The 21,131-nt window shown below is 48.4% G+C and overlaps 1 long non-coding RNA gene across 1 annotated transcript in view; it reads right to left on the bottom strand.

Moving 5' to 3' along the window:
* LOC311426429 overlaps positions 1 to 20,903 on the bottom strand; it is a 183,992-nt gene extending 163,089 nt beyond the window's left edge. The window contains exon 1 of the long non-coding RNA XR_014686746.1: positions 20,856 to 20,903. This is a non-coding gene — a long non-coding RNA (uncharacterized lncRNA). The remainder of the gene's footprint in view (positions 1 to 20,855) is intronic.
* Between the last annotated feature and the right edge of the window lie 228 nt (positions 20,904 to 21,131).

The following is a 21,131-nucleotide window of genomic DNA, read 5'->3' as shown; positions in this document are numbered from 1 at the left end:
ATTTCCATCTGAACAACTCCACCCCGTCTGCATCTACTGTCTCATTTGTCCTGACTCCCATACTCACTACTATTACACTCTTTCACAGCCCCCATTCCATCTTATCTTGTTCCCTGTCTCTACATTTTCCAAACAACTGACCTTACTTCACTGCAGACAAGCTAGGACACCCCACCACCTCTAGTACGGGGATCCCACCAGAAATGAGGTCTCAGCAGTGCTTCAGTCATAACAGTGGACCTCCTTTTAGTGTTTCTGTGTTCCCCAAGCCATATCTGCTTACGAGGGCAGACCAGACCTTGCCTTATTTTAGCAAACGACACCTGCAAATTGTCCTAGACCTTTGGGTAGGTTGGGAGCATGCACATAGCTGAACTACTCACAGCACATATCTCTGCTCTAGCTGGGTTTCCTGCCATGGTGAAAGTTACAAAGTAAATGCATGCCAAGAGGAGGAAAGAAGAAAGGAAATACCAACACTGTCTTGTGAAGGTGAGGCCACTTAATCCTCATCTTCCACCATCTATCAGATCCCGCAACTTCCTCCTCTATGAGATTTCTCCTGGCTGTGACCAATGACTCCACATTGGAAGATGCCTCTGTCAAAAGAGACGGGACTGACAGCCACCCTCAGGGTGTCAGGTAGAAAGTCATCTGCATGTTCTGCAGGCTGGAGGTGGCAATGGCAGAAAAGACAACATGGTCTTTGTTTTTCTCCATACATCTGTCAATTCAAATTGACATATTGTCCTCTGCCAACCTTCCCATATCCTGTTGGATCTTGTATGCCAGAAGCAGAATAAGGACAGACAGCTCCAAAGAGAGGATTTAAAAAATGGATAATGGGTTTTTAAAAAGAAGCAATGAGCAAACTTGGGGAATTTACCTTAGGGGAAAAAACAAACAAACAACAACAACAAAAACACACCTAAGTCAATAAAGCAGGTACAAGAGAGCTTGTGTGCTAACAGAAGACATTATGGATGTTTTTACATCATCACAAGTGATTAATTAGTGCATCAGAAGTCATTACTTCATACCAAAACACACCTCCATACCAAAAGCGACCTGCCTCCAAGGTGCGACCACCCCTCACTGAGCATGCGCTCTGAATTTCTCAGAGCCTATTACTTTAAACAGAGATGAGAAAACCTTTCACCAATCATAACTAAGATATGCTTGACTAGAGTCACTCAAGCTCCACCTAAAAGATAGAAAATAATATAAATTGGCCTAAGAGAGAGGGGATGTTAGGGAAGATCCCACCATCAGGGGAGATACCATCCCAAGGACCTCCTGACCCCTGGGATCAGTTGACGGGCTGAGCCTCTCTTCCCCCCCAATTGAGATGCCTTTGGGTGAGATTTGAACAGTTTGTTATACTGTGTGTCTCCGCGGAAACTTAGAAATCTCTATAGAGTCTTTGTGCCTTTTAACGCTTTAATTTCCAGGCTGCGCACCTGTGTCACCTGTGTATTTCATGCATGCTAGCTTGCTTTTGCAGACAGTAACTATCGCCAGCAATCCAAAGAACCTGTGTACCTGTTGCTGTAATAAATTGCACTTGATTGCATTGTTCCTAGCTGTGATAGTTCTCATTAAATGTGACTAGAGTAAGGGTGGTTATATGTTATTGGTGAATCCGTGACCAAGTTATTTCAGTGCTCTGAATCCAACCAGACCCCTGACGGTTAATGCGTGATTGGTGAATCCGACCGGACCCCTAACAGTTAATGTGTTATTGGTGAATCTGTGATTGTGATAGTTCAGTACCCTGAATCCAACCAGACCCATAACGGTTAATCGGTTAAACCCCTTAACGCGACAACAAGCCATCAGCTACAGAAATTGTTAATAAGGGGTGGGAGAAAGGTCTAGAATAGGAAAAACACAGGTCGGCCAGTGTGCAGAGTCTAATAAACTGGGGGTACTTAAGGAAGCAGCTGGAAACACTTTGGACCCATTAGTAATTATCACTGAGAACTCTTGGTGTTCCCATAGGACTGCTACAAGGTAAACACAATATCTATCTTTAAAAAGCAGGCCCGGGAGGACACCAGGAGTCCCATCTCCATCGAGCCACCTTCTGTACCTGGGAAGCTGCTCTATTCACCGCTCCATTTGTAAGTGCTGGGAATGCAGTGTGGTGACAGCTGCATCAAGATGGATTTGTTGAGAAGAAACCACGTCAAATCAAACCTGTTTCCTGGCAGATTACCCTGTGCTCTGGGAGGAATCAGGAGATGAGATACCACTCTTGGCACTGTCCTGCATGAAATCCTAATATAAAATCAACAGACCACAGCTGAAGTTCTGGTTAAAAAACAAATAAATATGCACTCAGAAATATTGATGTGCAACACACTCTAAAATCTGGGAACATCTCAAAAGAATGCAGTGACTGGCCCAGAGGGGCTAGCCTTTTGGACTGTATTCTTTTTAATTCACAGGCAGAAAAATAGGATGCTAAGAAGAATAGGATGCTATGGGAGAGCTTTGGAGAAAAGGCTCAGGTAAAATATAAATGACTTTAGGAAAACAAATGAAATTCATGAAAATCAAATTTCTACTGTCAGAGAGGAGGACTCAGATGCAAAACAACAGAAGAAGGGTCTGGAGATAAGGTGGGCTTGCTCACAAACTTAAAAGCTATGGTTCCCAGGCAAAAAAGGGTAACTATTGTGCAGGTGATGTGGACAGGAGAGACAGAACTAAGGCACAGAAAGTAATTATTTTGCTTTACCTGGTGCTGATGAAGCTGGGGTTGGAGTGTGGTGTCCAACTGCATGGCTGCACCTCCAAAAAAACACAGACAAGCCTGATAGAGTCAAGGACAGATCAGCAAGAAGGGCTGAAGATTTCAAAGGGAGAGGTTTGGTGGGACATGCAGCCTGCCTGAATCCCAGCTCCCAGCTGCCCAGAGCCCAGCATGAGGATCACGAGCATTGCACCCATTGAATGTGCAGGCAGGGCTGGGGCACCCACACGAGGGGGGAAGAGTGAGGGTCTGCAGTCACCACTGAGGTGCTAGTGCCAATATTTGTGGTCTCCCAGCTCCAGAATGTGCTGTTATCACTTTTGCAAACAAGGGTTTTGCAAGTTGCTGCAAATTTAGGGGAAAAGAACACTGTGCATTCAAGTGCTCTCATGGGAGAGGTGTTACCTTTGCGCAGACAGACGTGGACACAGTAGTTTTCACCAGTCAGGACCCAATTAAAACATAGATCTTTCTCCCTGTATAAAACCAAGGGCATGAGGCCCTGACCAGGAACCAGAGAGCTGCACGCATTCAGCAGCCTGTGTCCAGCAGAGGCCTTGCAAGGGGCTGACGGAAAGCCCACAAGAGTGAGGGAAGCATGTTAAAGGAAGGAGCAAGGAGTCACCATCACCTTTTCAGTCCTGTTCCCTGATTAATGCCTCAGGTGACACAACACAGGTGATTCAGCAAGGAGGATGGAGCCGCTCTTGCAGGACTGGAAGCAGCACCCCTCTGCTTGAGGCCCCCACAAGGCCAGCATCCCCCCCGTCACTATCAGGCCCTGACTCCATGCAGTCGTCCCCTCCCCAGCACTGCTCCGGCTCTCCTTCTCCTCAGTCACCTCACGCAAAAAGGACCCTGCCAACTCAAGATGTAAGAGCATTATTCATCGGCAGTTGGAAGAAAGGGAAGTCAGGTTCTACTTTCACAGTGAATGTTTTTTTTTTGCGCCGTTCCTTCCTCCAGGGGATGCCTCCGCAGTTGACATTGGGTGGGATAAGCCAAAACCATCAGAGAAGTATTGGGTCTTCATAGGGCTGAAGAATATATCCCTAGGCTGGGTCTGCTGACTGGTCATGACAGGTTACCTGAGACCTCCCAGTTCTGTAGCATTGGGTCCACCAGGACCTGATACTCCCTGGGTCTCTGATGCTGAGACCAGTCTTTCACAGAATCACAGAATTTCTAGGTTGGAAGAGACCTCAAGATCATTGAGTCCAACCTCTGACCTAACGCTAGCAGTCCCCACTAAGCCATATCCCTAAGCTCTACATCTAAACGTCTTTTAAAGACTTCCAGGGATGGTGACTCCACCACTTCCCTGGGCAGCCTGTTCCAATGTCTAAAAACCCTTTCGGTAAAGAAGTTCTTCCTAACATAACTTAACTTAAGCCCACATTATAATACCAAAACACACCTCCATCCCAAAAGCGACCCGCCTCCAAGGTGCGACCACCCCTCACTGAGCATGCGCTCTGAATTTCTCGGAGCCTATTACTTTAAACGGAGACGGGAGAACTTTACACCAATCATAACTAAGATATGCTTGACTAGAGCCACTCAAGCTCCACCTATAAGATAGAAAATAATATAAATTGGCTCAAGAGAGAGGGGATGTTAGGGAAGATCCCACCGTCAGGGAAGATACCATCCCGAGGAAATACAACACCCTTAGGACCTCCTGACCCCTGGGATCAGTCGATGGGCTGAGCCTCTCTTCCCCCTCCATTGGGACGCCTTTGGGTGAGATCTGAATACTTGCTTATAAATCTCTATAGAGTCTTTAATCCTTTTAACACGTTTATTTCTAGGCTGCGCACCTGTAACACCTGTAACACCTGTAACACACCTGTAACACCTGTAACATCTATAACATCTGTAACACCTATAACACCTATAACACCTGTGTATTTCATGCATACTAGCTTGCTTTTGCAGACAGTCACTATCGCTGGCAATCCAAAAGAACCTGATTATCTGTTGCTGTAATAAACCATACTTGATTGCATTGTGATAGCTCTCATTAAGTGCAACTAGGGTGAGGGTGGTTATCCGTGATAGTTCAGTGTTCTGAATCCAACCAGACCCCCAGACGGTTAATGTATTTTTGGTGAATGTCTGAATGGACCCCCAGACGGTTAATGCATTGATGGTGAATGTCTGAACGGACCCCCAGACGGTTAATGCGTTTTTGGTGAATGTCTGAACGGACCCCCAGGCCATTAATGCGTTGATGGTGAATGTCTGACTGGACCCCCAGACGGTTAATGTGTTTTTGGTGAATGTCCGACTGATTCAGTACCCTGAATCCGACTGGGCCCATAACAGTTAATCAGCTACACCCCTTAACGTGACACCACCACGTTTCAGTGATGGCAATCAAGTCATAGCTTGTCCACTGCACAATGGCTTCCAGCTCCTCCTGTTTGTTGCCCATGCTGCTTGCATTAGTGTAGATGCACTTTAGTTGGGCCATTGCCCTCTCCCCTGGCCTTGCCATTGTTCCCCCAGGCTCACTTCTAACAAGCCTTATTTCAGCCCCATCCCCCTTCTTACCTAGTTTAAAGCCCTTTCAATGAGCCCCGACAGCTCCTGGGCTAGGATCCATTTTCCTCTTAGAGATAGGTGGGACCCAGCTGAAGCTATCAGGCCGGGTGCCGAGTAAAGCGCTCCATGGTCAAAAAAAAAATAAAAATTCTGTGTTGGCACCAGCCTCTGAGCCACGTGTTTATCAGGTGGGCTTTCCAGGTCCTCTCTGTACCTCTCCCTGCCACTGTAGGGATGGACGAAAACACCACCTATACTCCCGCTCCATCTACTAATTGTCCCAGTCCCCTGAAGTCTTGTTTAATAGCCTTCAGGCTTCTCTCAGCAATTTCATCACTGCCAGCCTGGACTATCAATAGAATATAGTAATCAGAGGGGTGAACCAGGTTAGGAAGGTTTCCAGCAATGTCCCCAACCTGGGCCCCAGGGAGGCAGCAGACTTCCCTACGGGTAGGGTCATGCTGACATATAGGGCCCTCTGTTCCCCTGAGAAGGGAGTCGCCTACAACGATTACCCTTCTTTCTTTCTTAGTGGAGGCAGTCCTGAGGTATGGAGTCAACTTCTTCACCCTAGTTATCCTCCTGGGTGGACTTTTGACCTCATCCTCACCCACCAGTCTCTCAAGCTCCAGGGCCTCAAACCTATTGTATAAGGGCACCTGGGAACGTGGGGCCAGTAGGGAGTGGGGTTGCCTGCGACACCAAGCAGGGGCCTGTTTCTATTCCTCCTCATCTCCTAGGTCCCCTCCCTCTGCTCAACAGCAACTGGGCAGAGGGTCCACCACTGTTTGAGGTGTCACCCCAGTGCCTTTCCTTCAGACCTGGCAAGGAGTTGCTCCACCAGTCTATCTCCCACTCACACTCCCTGATGGGCCTTAACCTTTCCACCTCCTCCTTGAGCTCTGCCACCAGACTGACCAGGTCATCCACCTGCTCACACCTCACACGCATGGTGTCTCTGCCACGCTCAGATGGCAGCAACAGGCTCAGGCACTCCCTGCATCCAGAGACCTGAACTGCCACATTTTTGAGCAGGCAGTCAGTCTGGGTGGCCACAGACTTTCTAGAAAGAGCTTTCTGCCTAGTGCAGACCATGGCAGTTTAGCCATAGGTAGACAGCCGGTAGATGAGCTATTCTCCTGAGTGGGACAGGATGCTCTGCCCTGTCTGAGCACGCCCTGCCCAGGCGAACTGCTGCACCATGCCCTGACTGATATGCCACGCCCTGACTGCCCATCCTGTTCTCCACACTCCTGGTCACTCACACTCCCTAGGGGCTCATCACACCCTCTGCAAACAACACTGGCAGGAGGAACAACAGAAATAAAAGTTTCTCATAGCACAACTGTCAGACTCAGCAAAATGACATATCGGAGACTTCTGCAGTATAGGTGGGGCAAAGCTTTTAAGCCACTGCCCAAGAATCATCCTGACACCTTTCTATATGTTAATGTGTTTTTTAGACATTCCAGCTAATTCAGTATATCCTTGTTACATTCCTGATTGTTTGGGATGTTTTCCTACAGGTGAAAAAAACAAAATTTCCATAAGAAAGAAAACCAGTAGGATTTGACTGCTTTGGGTGGTTACTGAGATTTGTTATCACAAGAGAAGAATTTAGATAACTTTTTCTCAATAATAGGCAAAGAGAACTTCTTTGATTTCATAGGATTTATTAATAGCACTTGTGCTTGTCCACTGAACCTAAGAGTTTGTTATCCTTGAGATGCCCACAAGGATTCTCCAACAAGGAAATGTTACTGCTGTCTGTTGTAGTTGGTTTACGTGGCAAGGTTTTGGTAGCAGGGAGCCATAGGGGTGGTTTCTGTGAGAAGGATCTAGAAGCTGCCCCATGTTTGGGAAGGGCCCCATTGTTTTCAAGAGCTGAGCCAATAAGCGATGTTGTTTTGCGCCTCTGTGAGAGCATATTTAAGACAGGGAAAAAAACGCTGCGCCACACAGCAGCCGGGAGAGTGAGAGGAGTGAGGAATGGCCTTGCAGGTGCCAAGGGCAGTGGAGAAGGAGGGGGAGAGGTGCTCCAGGTGCCGGAGCAGAAGTACCCTGCGGCCTGTGGTGAGGACCATGGTGAAGCAGGATGTCCCCCTGCAGCCCATGGAGTACCACGGTGGAGCAGGGTTCCACGCTGCAGACCGTGGAGGAGACCACGGTGGAGCAGGTGGCCCTGCACCGACGGAGGCTGCCGCCTGTGGAAGACCCCTGCCGGAGCAGATTCTGGGCCGGACCTGTAGCCTGTGGAGAGGAGACCACGCAGGAGCAGGTGACCTGGCAGAAGCTGCTGCCCATGGGGGAGCCAGGTTGGAGCAGTTTTCTCCTGAGGGATGGACCCCGTGGTACGGACCCATATCTGAAGCTGTTCTGGAAGAGCTGCTGCATGTGGGAAGCCCACATCGGATCAGCTCATCAAGGACTGTATCCCGTGGGTGGGACCCCACAGCACAGGGGACGAGAGTGATCAAGAAGGAGCGGCAGAGAAGCGCTGTAGACTGACCATAACCCCCATTCCCCCGTTCCCCTGCTCCACTCGGGGGGAGGAGGTGGAAGAGGGTGGATGGGGGGGGGAAGGTGCTTTTGGTTTCTTTCCTTTGTTTCTCACTTCTCTAGCTTGTTAGTAATAAGCAATAAATCTTACTATCTCCCTATGCCGAGTCAGTTTTGCCCGTTACAATAATTACTGCATGCCCTGGTTTCAGTTAGAACAGAGTTAATTTTCTTCCTAGTAGCTGGTAGAATGCTATGTTTTGGCTTAGGATGAGAAGAGTGCTGATAACACCCCGATGTTTTAATAGTTGCAGAGCAGTGCTTATACCAAGCCAAGGACATCTCAGCTTCTTGCTCTGTCCTGCCAACAGGCAGGCTGGGGGTGCAGTAAGAGCTGGGAGGGGACAGACCCAGGACAGGTGACCCAAACTAGCCAAAGGGGTATTCCATACCATCTGACATCATGCTAAACAATATATAGGGGTGGCTAGCCGGGGGAGGGGGCCGGACTGCTCAGGGTTAGGCTGGGCATCGGTCAGCAGGTGGTGAGCAATTGCATTGTGCATCACTTGTTTGTACATATTATTAGTAGTAGTACTATTATCATAACTGTATTATTATTATTATTATTATTGTTGTTGTTGTTGTTGTTGTTGTTGTTATTATTATTTTCCTGTCTTATTAAACTGTCTTTATCTCAACTCACGGGCTTCACTTTCCGTCTCTCTCCCCCGTCCCAGAGAGGGAGGGGGAAGGGTGAGCGAACGGCTGCGTGGTGTTTAGCTGCCGGCCGGGTTAAACCACGACAGTCTTTTTGGCGCCCAAAGTGGGGCTCGAAAGGTTGAGATAACGGCAGATCTGACCAGAGTGTGTTAAACTAAAATTGGTGTAAGTATTAGACCTGCTTAATAGTCACTTGTCATAATGCTGATTGCTTTAATCTCAACTCTGCTGCGCCTGTTTTCCAAATTGAGTATTATAGCACATTATTTTCCGTATGTGCTCTCTGTCATGTTGTTTATCCTCTCCGGGCACTGGATTCAGATCATTATGGTACTGTGTGTTGTAACAGTGGCTTATGAGACGATGAAATATCTGGTCATGACTCTAACTTGGTATTTGTACTCAGTAACATCATCGACTCTGTATTTTGGAAACTGTATCTTGGAAACTATTAGCAATTATACCTATTGTTTTTTTCCATTAGGGAGTCAATCCGTGGAGGGGAAAGGGGAAGATATTTTTTCTTACTTGATTACTCTCCCTTTCTCCTTCACCGCCCCCGTATCCTCCTTGATCACTCTCCCTTTCTCTTTCACCACCCTCTTATCTTCCGAGCTTGTTACAATAGCTCTCCAAGATATTGAATATCCCTGGGATACTCAGACCAGCATGGTCTTGTTGTTCTGCCTCCTGAATGTGCTTCAGATTCTGCTTAAAGTTAAACAACTACTTAGGAAGCTCATCCGGAGATCTGCTCGGAGGCAGTATAGTTGTGGGTGGCAGGGAGTATGGGAGGATATGGGCAGGCATCTAGAGCAGTTGGCACCCCCAGTGTTTTGGAAATTCACCCCTGAACAACTGCAAAATCCTCAAAAACTGGCAGAATGCTTGAAAAAAAGGTGTCATGATTCTGGCAGTTCCAAAGTAACACAAATCATTGTAATGTGCTGGGGCCTGGCTCATGCCTATTGAGCTGCCATTGATACTGCTATAAACTTAGTGACAGACCCTGCGGCCACTCCAAGTCCTGTGACAGATCCAACGGCCACTGTGACCCCTACGGTGGACTCTGCAGCCGCTCCAGTTCCAGCTCCTGCAGCCGCTCCAGTCCCAGCTCCTGCAGCCGCTCCAGTCCTAGCTCCTGCAGCCACTCCAGTTCCAGCTCCTGCAGCCACTCCAGTCCCAGCTCCTGCAGCCGCTCCAGTTCCAGTTCATGAAGCTGCTCCAGTTCCAGTTCCTGCAGCCGCTCCAGTTCCAGTTCCTGAAGCTGCTCCAGTTCCAGTTCCTGAAGCTGCTCCAGTTCCAGTTCCTGCAGTCACTCCAGTTCCAGTTCCTGCAGCCGCTCCAGCTCCGGTTCCTGCAGCCGCTCCAGCTCCTGTGGCTGGGTCAGAGAAATGAGCTGTAGCAGTGCAAGTTGACCCTGCAGAGGGTATTCCAACCCCTGTGGCAGATCCTATAATGAGGTCAGAGAAACGAGCTGTAGCAGTGCAAGCTGCCCCTGTAGAGAAGGTGAAAAAATGGTATAGAGATTCAGGTCGTTTAGAACGCAGAGAGTCTTCTGCCAAATCTAGGTATAGAGATGACGACGACGCTGGGCCATCAGGGATTCAGGAGGAGGAAGATGAGGATGCCAAAAAATCAACAGTAACTACCCGAAGCCTAAACGAGCGTGAGCTACGAGATGTGCGAAAAGATTTTGGTCATTGCATAGGTGAGCAGCTTGTCACCTGGCTGCTCTGGTGCTGGGACACTGGAGCCAATTGTGTGCAATTAGAGGGCAGGGAAGCCAGGCGGCTGGGATCCCTTGCTAGAGACGCAGGCATTGACAAAGCAATTGCAGATGGAGCACAATCTCACAGCCTCTGGAGGCGTCTCCTCTCAGCTGTGAGGGAAAGGTATCCCTTCAAGGAAGAACTTGTATGTCTACCAGGCAAGTGGACCACTATGGAGAAGGGAATCCAGTACCTGAGAGAATTAGCCGTACGGGAACTGATTTATGAGGATCCAGACCTCAGACAAACATCCAAAGATCCAGATGAAGTCAGGTGTACACGACCCATGTGGCGGAAGTTTGTACGGAGTGCACCATCATCATATGCCAGCTCATTGGCAATAATGGCCTGGAAAGAGGATGAGGAACCCACAGTGGATGAAGTGGCTAAACAACTCCGGCAGTACGAAGAAAGTCTCTCTTCTTCCTTACAGGCCTGCGTCTCAGCTGTGGAGAAACTTTCTGAAGAGGTCCACCAACTTAAAGAGAATCTATCTTCTTCCCCACCTGAACCAACCAGTGTCCACCGACCAAAAGAGAACACTTGGGAGAAACTTTCTGAAAAGGTTCACCAACTTGAAGAGAGATTATTCTCCTCTGCACCTGTACAAAGCAGTGTCTCAGCTATCAGGGGTAGGCGTTCATCCACACAAGGAAGACGATATGGTGGGTACTCACCCCGTGCCACCCTGTGGTTTTACTTACGAGACCATGGAGAGGACATGAGAAAATGGGATGGAAAATCTACCGCGACCCTAGAGGCACGGGTACGTGAGTTGCAAAAGAAAACAATCAGGATAAAGGGATTCTCTGAAAAGTTTGCTGCTCCAACTTCCAGCAGACAGTCCTTCAAACACAGAAACGAAGAAGATTCTGACCAGGATTAGGTGGGCCCTGCCTCCAGCCATGGGGAGGAAAGGGACAATCGAGTTTATTGGACTGTGTGGATTCGATGGCCTGGCACGTCAGACGCACAGAAGTATAAGGCTTTAGTAGACACCAGTGCACAATGTACTGTAATGCCATTGAGCTATAAAGGGCCAGAGCCCATCTGTATTTGTGGAGTGACAGGGGGATCTCAGCAGTTGACTGTATTGGAGGCTGAAGTGAGTCTGACTGGGAATGAGTGGGAAAAGCACCGCATTGTGACTGGCCCGTATGCTCCATGTATCCTTGGCATAGACTATCTTAGAAGAGGATATTGCAAGGACCCAAAAGGGTTCCGGTGGGCTTTTGGTATAGCTGCCTTAGAGACAGAGGGCATTAAACAATTATCTACCTTGCCTGGTCTCTCAGAGGACCCCTCTGTTGTGGGGTTGCTGAGGGTCGAAGAACAGCAAGTGCCAATCGCTACCACAACTGTGCACCGGCGGCAACTGAACACCTGCAATACACCGATGACATTATTGTGTGGGGTGACACAGCAGAGGAAGTTTTCGAGAAAGGGAAGAAAATAGTCCAAATCCTTCTGAAAGCCGGTTTTGCCATAAAAAAAAAAAATTAAGTCAGAGGACCTGCACGAGAGATCCAGTTTTTAGGAATAAAATGGCAAGATGGACGTCGTCAAATCCCAATGGATGTGATCAACAAAATAACAGCTATGTCTCCACCAACTAACAAAAAAGAAACACAGACTTTCCTAGGTGTTGTGGGGTTTTGGAGAATGCACATCCCAAATTACAGTCTGATTGTAAACCCGCTCTACCAAGTAACCCGTAAGAAGAATGAGTTTGAATGGGGCCCTGAGCAACGACAAGCCTTTGAACAAATCAAGCAGGAAATATTTCATGCAGTAGCCCTTGGGCCAGTTTGAACAGGACCAGATGTAAAGAATGTGCTCTACACTGCAGCCGGGGAGAACGGCCCCACCTGGAGCCTCTGGCAGAAAGAACCTGGGGAAACTCGAGGTCGGCCCCTGGGGTTTTGGAGTCGGGGATACAGAGGATCTGAGGCCCGCTATACTCCAACTGAAAAGGAGATATTGGCAGCATATGAAGGATTTCGATCTGCTTCGGAGGTGGTCGGTACTGAAGCACAGCTCCTCCTAGCACCCCGATTGCCGGTACTAGGCTGGATCATAGAATCATAGAATCAGAATATCCTGAGTTGGAAGGGACCCTTAAGGATCATCAAGTCCAACTCTTGACACCGCACAGGTCTACCCAAAAGTTCAGACCATGTGACTAAGTACACAGTCCAATCTCTTCTTAAATTCAGACAGGCTCGTTGCAGTGACCACTTCCCTGGGAAGCCTGTTCCAGTGTGCAACCACCCTCTCTGTGAAGAACCCCCTCCTGATGTCAAGCCTAAATTTCCCCTGCCTCAGCTTAACCCCGTTCCCGCGGGTCCTGTCACTGGTGTTAATGGAGAAAAGGTCTCCTGCCTCTTGACACCCCCTTACGAGGAAGTTGTAGACTGTGATGAGATCTCCCCTAAGCCTCCTCTTCTCCAGGCTGAACAGGCCCAGTGACCTCAGCCGTTCTTTGTACGTCTTCCCCTCCAGGCCTTTCACCATCTTCGTAGCCCTCCTCTGGACACTCTCGAACAGTTTCATGTCCTTTTTATACTGTGGTGCCCAGAACTGCACACAGTACTCGAGGTGAGGCCGCACCAGTGCAGAGTAGAGCGGGACAATCACCTCCCTTGACCTACTAGCGATGCCGTGCTTGATGCACCCCAGGACACGGTTGGCCCTCCTGGCTGCCAGGGCACACTGCTGGCTCATATTCAACTTGCTGTCTACCACGACCCCCAGATCCCTCTCTTCTAGGCTGCTCTCCAGCGTCTCATCGCCCAGTCTGTACGTGCAGCCAGGGTTTCCCCGTCCCAGGTGCAGGACCCGGCACTTGCTCTTATTGAACTTCATGCGGTTGGTGATCGCCCAGCTCTCCAACCTATCCAGATCCCTCTGCAAGGCCTTTCCACCCTCATTCGAGTCCACAACTCCTCCAAGTTTGGTGTCATCAGCAAACTTGCTCAAAATACCTTCTATTCCTACATCCAGATCGTTTATAAAAATATTGAAAAGTACCGGCCCTAAAATGGAGCCTTGAGGGACCCCACTGGTGACCGCCCGCCAGCCTGACGCAGCCCCATTTACCATAACCCTTTGGGCCCTGCCTGTTAGCCAATTGCTCACCCATCGTATGATGTTTTTATTTAGCTGTATGGTGGACATTTTGTCCAGTAGGATCCTATGGGAAACCGTGTCAAAAGCCTTGCTGAAGTCCAAAAAAATCACATCAGCTGGTTTCCCTTGGTCCACCATACGGGTGATCTTATCATAAAAGGAAATCAGGTTAGTTAGGCAGGACCTACCCTTCACAAACCCATGCTGGCTGGGACCAATGACTGCTTTGTCCCCCAGGTGCGCCTCAATAAGTTCAAGAACCATCTTCTCCATGATTTTACCAGGCACTGACGTGAGACTGACAGGCCTGTAATTGCTAGGGTCTTCTTTCTGACCCTTCTTGAAAATCGGCACAACATTTGCCAGCTTCCAGTCTACCGGGACCTCTCCAAATTCCCAGGATCATTGAAAAATAATTGAGAGAGGTTCCGCGATGACGTCCGCCAGCTCTTTCAGCACCCGGGGATGAATCCCATCCGGACCCATGGACTTGTAGGGATCCAGGTGGAGTAGCAAATCCCGCACACGTTCAGGGTCGGTTGGGAGTTTGTCATCCCCACCGTCCCGGTCCTCCAGCTCAGGGCACCCTGGGTCCCGAAGCCCATCATCGGCATTGAAGACAGAGGCAAAGAAGGCGTTAAGCGTCTCTGCTTTGTCTATGTCATTGTCTGTGAGGAGACCTTCCCTATCAAGGAGCGGCCCTATGTATTCTTTAGTTCTCCTTTTTCCATTCACATATCTAAAAAAACCCTTTTTATTTTCTCTCACAGACACAGCCAGCCTCAACTCTAGTTGAGCTTCGGCCACACGAATTTTCTCCCTACAAACACGAACAGCATCCCTGTATTCTTTCCATGACACCTGGCCCTCCTTCCAGTAGCGAAACACTCTCCGCCTAATCTCCATTAGAATGTTCCTGGTCAGCCACGCCGGCCTCCTGCCCCGCCTGCCTGACTTGCGATATTTAGGAATTGCCTGATCTTGTGCTTCTAGGAGGTATCGCTTAAAGAATGACCAGCACTGGTGGACATCGAGGCCTTCAAGAGCAGTTTCCTAGGGGACCTTGCTGACTAGTTCCCTGAGCAGCCTGAAGTCCGCTTTCCCCATATCTAGGGATGAGGTTTTGGTGGCACTTTTCCTTCTGTCACCGTAAATTTTGAACTCAACCACTTCATGGTCGCTATGACCAAGGCGGCCACCAATCACCACATCTCCCACCAGACCCTCTCTGTTTTCCAGCAACAGGTCTAGGAGGGCTCCTTTCCTAGTTGGCTCCGTTAGCACCTGCACCAAGAAGTTATCATCTAGGTGCTTCATGAACCTCCTGGACTTGCTCGTGTCAGCCGTGTGGCACTCCCAGTTAACGTCCGGCAAGTTGAAGTCCCCCATAAGGACAAGGGGAGTTAATCTCGAGGCCTTTCTTAGTTCTGTAAAGAATAATTTATCGGCGCTATCATCCTGGCCAGGCAGTCTGTAATAGACTCCCACAACGACATCCCCTTTATTCGTTCGTCCCTTGATCCTTACCCAGAGGCTCTCAACTTTGCCATCGCCGACCTGAAGTTCCACACAGTCCAGCCCCTGCTTCACATACATCGCCACCCCTCCACCTCGCCTACCCTGCCTGTCCCTCCTGAAGAGCCTGTAACCATCTATCGCAACACCCCAGTCACAGGACTCATCCCACCAGGTTTCACTTATGCCGATGATGTCGCAGTTGCGGGACTGGGCCAGGACTTCTAGCTCATCCATTTTATTCCTCATACTGCGTGCGTTCGTGTAGAAGCACTTCAAGTGCGTCTCCTTACACTCAGCACCTTGTGGATCTGACTGAAGGACCTCACTGGCACACAGCCCCTCTGATTCTAGCATACCATCCCTTAGGTCTTCACCGGCGTGCCTGGTTTTAGCCCCTTCCCCCTTCGACTCTAGTTTAAAGCCCTATCTATCAGCCCTGCCAACTCCTGACCAAAGATCCTTACCCCTCTCCGAGAGAGGCGCATCCCATCCGGTGCCATCAGGCCCGGTGTAGCATAGACCTTCCCGTGATCAAAGAACCCAAAGTTCTGCCGGTCACACCAGTCTCGAAGCCACGAGTTTATGTGAACAGCACGCCTTTCAGCTTCGATCCCCCCTATCGGAAGGACAGAGGCAAACACAACCTGCGCCCCTGATCCTCTAAGTAGTCGCCCCAAATCCCTAAAGTCTCTTTTGATCGCCTTCGGACTTCTCGTTGCTACTTCATCGCTACCAGCCTGAAAGACCAGTAGCGGGTAGTAGTCAGTGGGCCGTACCAGGCGCTTGACTTTCTTGGCAAAGTCTCTCACTCGAGCCCCAGGGAGGCAACAGACTTCTCTGCGGGTTGGGTCCGGTCGGCATATCAGTCCCTCTGTCCCTTTCAGAAGGGAGCCCCCCATAACAATGGCCCTTCTTTCTTTTTTGAAGGATGATGTGGCAATGCGATGTGTAAGTCGCCTTGTCTTAGGCGCCCCCTCCAACTGGGACGGGTTTTTATCTACTTTGTCATTCAGATTGTCTTGTTCTAGTCCTTCATATCGATTATTTAAGGGTAGATGAGAAGGTGAGGTGGGCAGAGAGAGGGCTCGCCTACCACCCCGAATAGGCACCTGCCTCCATTCCCCCCCTTGATCTAGGTCTCCTCCCGCTGCCTGGCAGGAGGAGGGAACCTCCGTCTTCTGCATAACAGGAGACGCCTGTGCAGTGGCAGGCTCGTGAGCCTGCCTCAGAGAGGGTAGAGTGCACCTCCACCAGTCAATTTCCATCTCTGATTCCCTAATATGTTCAAAGGAAGGGTCTCCTCTGAACATCATGCAACTGATGCTACATGGAGCAAGTGGGTTGCACTGATTACTCAGTGGGCTCAAATAGGAAACCCCAGTCGCCCAGGAATATTGGAAGTGATTATGGACTGGCCAGAAGGCAAATACTTTGGGATATCATCAGAGGAGGAGGTGGGTCGTGCTGAAGAAGCCCCACTGTACAACCAGTTACCAGAGAATGAGAAGAAATATGCCCTGTTCACTGATGGGTCCTGTCGTATTGTGGGGAAGCATCGGAGATGGAAGGCTGCTGTATGGAGTCCTACACGACAAGTTGCAGAAGCTGCTGAGGGAGAAGGTGAATCGAGTCAGTTTGCAGAAGTAAAGGCCATTCAGCTGGCTTTAGACATTGCTGAACGAGAAAAATGGCCAGTTCTCTATCTCTACACCGATTCATGGATGGTAGCAAATGCCCTGTGGGGGTGGTTACAGCAATGGAAGCAAAACAACTGGCAGCGCAGGGGCAAACCCATCTGGGCTGCTGCATTGTGGCAAGATATTGCTGCTCGGGTAGGGAACCTGGTTGTAAAAGTACGCCACATAGATGCTCATGTGCCCAAGAATCGGGCTACTGAAGAACATCAAAACAACCAGCAGGTGGATCAGGCTGCTAAGATTGAAGTGGCTCAGGTGGACCTGGACTGGCAACATAAAGGTGAATTATTTATAGCCCGATGGGCCCATGACACCTCAGGCCATCAAGGCAGAGATGCGACATACAGATGGGCTCGTGATCGAGGGGTGGACCTGACCATGGACGCTATAGCACAGGTTATTCATGACTGTGAAACGTGCTGCAATCAAGCAAGCCAAACGGTCAAAGCCTCTTTGGTATGGAGGACGATGGCTGAAATATAAATATGGAGAGGCCTGGCAGATTGATTACATCACACTCCCTCAAACTCGCAATGGCAAGCGCCACGTACTTACAATGGTGGAAGCAACCACCGGATGGCTGGAAACATATCCTGTGCCTCATGCCACCGCCCGGAACACTATCCTGGGCCTTGAAAAGCAAGTCCTATGGCGACATGGCACCCCAGAAAGAACAGAGTCAGACAATGGAACTCATTTCCGAAACAACCTTATAGACACTTGGGCCAAAGAACATGGTATTGAGTGGGTGTATCACATCCCCTATCATGCACCAGCCTCCGGGAAAGTTGAACGATACAATGGACTGTTAAAGACTACATTGAAAGCAATGGGCGCTGGGACATTCAAAAATTGGGATACGCAAAGGCCACCTGGTTAGTCAATACTAGGGGATCTGCCAACCGAGCTGGTCCTGCCCAATCAAACTTGTTACGTACTGTAGAAGGGGATAAAGTTCCTGTAGTGCATGTAAGAAATATGCTGGGTAAAGCAGTCTGGGCTACTCCTGCCTCAGGAAAAGGCAAAACTATTCGTGGAACTGTTTTCGCTCAGGGACCTGGATATACTTGGTGGGTGATGCAAAAGAACGGAGAGGTCCGGTGTGTACCTCAAGGAGATTTAATACTGGGTGAGAATAGCCCATGAATTGAATTGTACCATGTTAATTACTATATAATACTGTATGTTATCACTACCATGACTACTATATACCCTACATGAAAATGATGACTAATTAGAATGTATAGAAAAGAGTGTAACCTGAGCATGACATAAATGGTATGGAATAAGGGGTGGATAGATGTCCTGGTTTCAGTTAGAACAGAGTTAATTTTCTTCCTAGTAGCTGGTGGAATGCTGTGTTTTGGCTTAGGATGAGAAGAGTGCTGATAACACCCCGATGTTTTAATAGTTGCAGAGCAGTGCTTATACCAAGCCAAGGACATCTCAGCTTCTTGCTCTGTCCTGCCAACAGGCAGGCTGGGGGTGCAGTAAGAGCTGGGAGGGGACAGACCCAGGACAGGTGACCCAAACTAGCCAAAGTGGTATTCCATACCATCTGACGTCATGCTAAACAATATATAGGGGTGGCTAGCCGGGGGGAGGGGGCCGGACTGCTCGGGGTTAGGCTGGGCATCGGTCAGCGGGTGGTGAGCAATTGCATTGTGCATCACTTGTTTGTACATATTATTATTACTTTCCTATTATCACCATTGTATCATTATTATTATTATTATTATTTTGTTATTATTATTTTCCTGTCTTATTAAACTGTCTTTATCTCAACTCACGGGCTTCACTTTCCATTTCTCTCCCCCGTCCCAGAGAGGGAGGGGGGAGGGTGAGCGAACAGCTGCGTAGTGTTTAGCTGCCGGCCGGGTTAAACCACGACACTGCATGATTTTCTCGTCCTTATCTCAACCTTTGAGCCCTTTTCACATATTTTCTCCCCATTCCTCTTTGAGGACGGGGAGTGAGAGAGCAGCTGTGGTGGAGCTCGGCTGCCCACTCGAGCGGAACCACGACATCTGTGAACCCTCATAGCTTCTGATGACACCACGCAGCAGCTCTTCTACTAATTTGGGCAAAAAGGTGAACCAGCTCAGAGCTATAATCCCTGCAGAGCCTTTCTGCAGAGAGTCATTCCAAAGAGATTGCAGCTAGTAGGAAACACTGTTTGCTTTCTGTCTACTTTAACAATAAATCACCCTACAAAATAACTTTACCTTTGATCATGTGCCCTGTAAGTCTTGGGCAGATACCCATGAAACCTTCTGGAGTGGAAATCCCATCTCCATGAATCAGAAAGGAGAGTGTTAAGAAAAAACAGCACGTGGAAGTGCCTTGGGTGGTGTCCACATTGAGGTGAGATCTACTTGCACCAGTGCTGTGAAGTTAATGGAGGGCAGTAAGTTACTGCATGCTGGAGACATAATGACTACCCCACTTCTAAATTGTGCTTCAGCTTCTCAAAGCCTTTCAGACACAGCAGTCAAGGACTGGAGAGACAAGAAACTTTTAAAACTCCAAAGGAGCTGCAGTAAATGGAACTGGGATAGAATCAAAAGAGCAAAAAAAGCAGGCTCCCGCCCTTGCGCTGCAATTACAGAGGTCTTTAATCTGCCCTTGTGAAGTACAAGTGTCTCACCTCACCTGTCTCATCCCCATTCAATACTGTCCTCAAGCCACCTGCCAGATCCATCAGTTCTACTCTTTCTCCTGCCTCTTGGTAAAGTCTTTTGCAAGAGGTGCTACCTTTGTAACAAAGCTATATGAACAAAAAGTCTTTTACTGGCTTTCAAATAACTCTCCTCACTAGAAAATACAGATACTGTGAATAACTACATCTTTTGCTTTCTTCAAGCCACATCAAGTGTTTTTCTTTTTCCATGGAACTTGTCTTTGGCAAGCAACAGCAGAAGCATCACAGCCAAGGTTTCTGCCTGCCCTTCTTGGAATCACATTCTGTCTGACATCTACCAGGTAAGATTCAAAACAGCATGGATCAGAGAGGTGGATGACGTTCAAAATGTTTGTTTGTCAGCACGGTGACAAGTTAGCCTCGGATCTGAGACTGTAAAAAAGATTTTCTGAAGCCAGATTTTCTCAGAACCAATATGCCAGTCTTGTGATGCAGAATTATAGAAAAATAGATTTGGGGAGATCTGCCTAGCAATTAGTCAATACTAGGGGTTGGATTAGTGTTGCTTAATATACTTTTGCTAATCCAGAAAAGGAAGTAAGCAGTTAAGTGACAACTGGATCATTGCTTACTTCCTTCTCAAGAGTGTTTATGAATATATTGAATATCAGAGACCATAAATTAGCACTACTTATAAAAACAGAGGATTGGGGTGCAAGGTGGGGTCAGCTCTATCCTTGTGACTACAGACAGATGTTTATCTATCCTGTTATTTCAGATTCCCATACCGGGAATCTTCAGTCTGCCCAGATGATGCATTCAAGCACTTCACAATCCTACTGTCCTTAAGATTTTGCTCCCTACATCTCCATTGCTGCAATGCATCCTCTTAACTTTCTGCACCTCCAACTGAGAGAACTTCTTCCTTCAATCACAATTCACACATTCAAAAACTGGCACTGGGCCCCTTTCAGTCTTCTCTGCAACCACAATAGTTTGCTGTCTCTCACTTCAGTGTTGGACCCTAAATAAGTTCTCCTGCAAGCACAGACCTTTTTGGAGACGTTATATCTGCAGACAGCTCTATAGCACATAGAAATGTGCTTTTCTTAGCCACCTCTCCCAGACCCTTTAAAAATAGGCCAGAAGACAACAGACCACAGATCAAAAAGTCTCTGCTCTAGACTAAATAAACTGTTTCTTCAGTCCTTTTCCATGCATCATATTTCCCACTGTGAAATGTGTTCATCTGATTCGTATCAATATGGAACAATGCTAAGGCCGCATGATATGATGAAATGTGACCTTCTGTCTTACATACCCTTGTATAACCACAAGTCTAAGGAAAACAGAGTGGTTAACGTATATAGTTCTTGTATCTTGCAAAGGAATGGTCTAGCAGTTCATGTCAATAGAGGGTTTGAAGGTTTGAAGGGTAAACCTTGAAACTCAGGTCTAGGGGATAAGAGAACAAAGGGGTGTGCTGGGAGTCTCTGCTCCACCAAGACGCACACCAGTTACATCAGGTGGATGGTTTTTATGCTCCTAGGCTAATACATATTCCACACCACTTTTTGGAAAAGGCAGGGTTATTATAATTAGTTCCCAGAATCCAAACCTTCCCACTGGCGCATGCATATCAGTGTCTGGTGGTCCCTCTGGGGGTCTCTCGTGCTGAAGGCTCGTAGTCTTCCTCCCAGGCTTTTTTCTTGTCCTTCTCCTTTGTCTAACTTGGCTGTATGTCAGAGACTTGTGCAGCATCCCATGCAAGTTTTGCCTTTTAGTCGTCCTTCAGCTTTTTCCCTTCTCCTTAATCTCTTGGCCAGATATCAGAGACTTGCATAGTG

The sequence above is a fragment of the Aythya ferina genome (genome assembly GCF_964211825.1).
Source record: "Aythya ferina genome assembly, chromosome: W".
Lineage (NCBI taxonomy): Eukaryota > Metazoa > Chordata > Aves > Anseriformes > Anatidae > Aythya > Aythya ferina.
This window is presented reverse-complemented; position numbering and strand designations above follow the sequence as displayed.